At 42.3% G+C, this 974-nt stretch overlaps 1 non-coding gene across 1 annotated transcript; it reads right to left on the bottom strand.

Moving 5' to 3' along the window:
- Positions 1-560: 560 nt before the first annotated feature.
- On the bottom strand, positions 561-692 carry LOC120097247 (small nucleolar RNA SNORA17). Its single transcript, XR_015639203.1, has one exon. It is a non-coding gene; the product is annotated as a small nucleolar RNA SNORA17 (small nucleolar RNA).
- Positions 693-974: the final 282 nt, after the last annotated feature.

Genomic DNA, 974 nt, shown 5'->3' with positions numbered 1-974 from the left:
GCTGTTCCCACCACCCTCCAATCTCCAGTTCTGCCTCCTCATTGTACCTTTCTGTTTCTGGTTCTCCTTTTCTTCCTTTTCTCTACCACATATTTGCTCCTCTTCATGATGATGTGTCTCCTGAATGTCTGGGGTCATGTCAAGTTGTCTCTGGAGTTCTATGCCTTGTGCCCATGCTCTATGGCACTGAGCAGGGGTCATCTCAAGCACAGTCTGCTTCCCCAAGTCTGCAGAGTGGTAATCTCAGGTTACTTCCCTGTCTGGGCCCCCTGGCACCAGACTGTGGTGTCATGCTCAACCATGCTCTTGTGCTCAATGCTTGCCCAGGTTTGTCTGTCTGACCCATGTAGAGGTCATCTATCTCAGGCTCACACCAATCCTGAACCCAAAATCCCAGGTGAGGTTCTTCTACTCTCTGACTGGTTCGATGACTTGGGAGCCAGTCAGGACCTGTGGAAATCCTTCAGGACTGCTTGTTGCCTCAGGTTAGATCCCTGTCATGGGTCAACTCAGACTCATTTTTTTTAATTCGTTTCTTTTAGTTTTTTTTTTTTTCATGGAGTGTTAGATTACTAAACATTAATATGTTTACGGGACAGAGTATTGAGCATCGACATAGTCTCTCTCCTCTCTGTCACCTACTGGTGCACATGTGACACAGTAGCCATACCTGGAAAACTTCTAGAGGTAGGGTGATATTTATTATTGAAATATGTTAACATTCAACAGACAAGGCTATACACACCACTTAGAAAAATTTCACCGAACTTCTTTTGACATTTTTTTCTTTTAAGTTTAATAATATATATGAGGGTGACCTTGAGTTTCTGAACATTCTGCCTATCAAGGGATGGAATTATATTTCATTTACACAGTTCTGTGCTCTAACCAAAGACTTAAAACCTCCTAGACAAGAGTTTTACTAACTATCCAAATATTTAATAATAAGCCTAAAAATATTGGACAAGTGTGGG

Source organism: Rattus norvegicus, chromosome 15, assembly GCF_021556685.1.
Source record: "Rattus norvegicus strain SHRSP/BbbUtx chromosome 15, alternate assembly SHRSP_T2T, whole genome shotgun sequence".
Classification (NCBI taxonomy): domain Eukaryota; kingdom Metazoa; phylum Chordata; class Mammalia; order Rodentia; family Muridae; genus Rattus; species Rattus norvegicus.
Note: the sequence above shows the minus strand (reverse complement) of the source record. Positions and strands in the feature narration are given on the sequence as shown.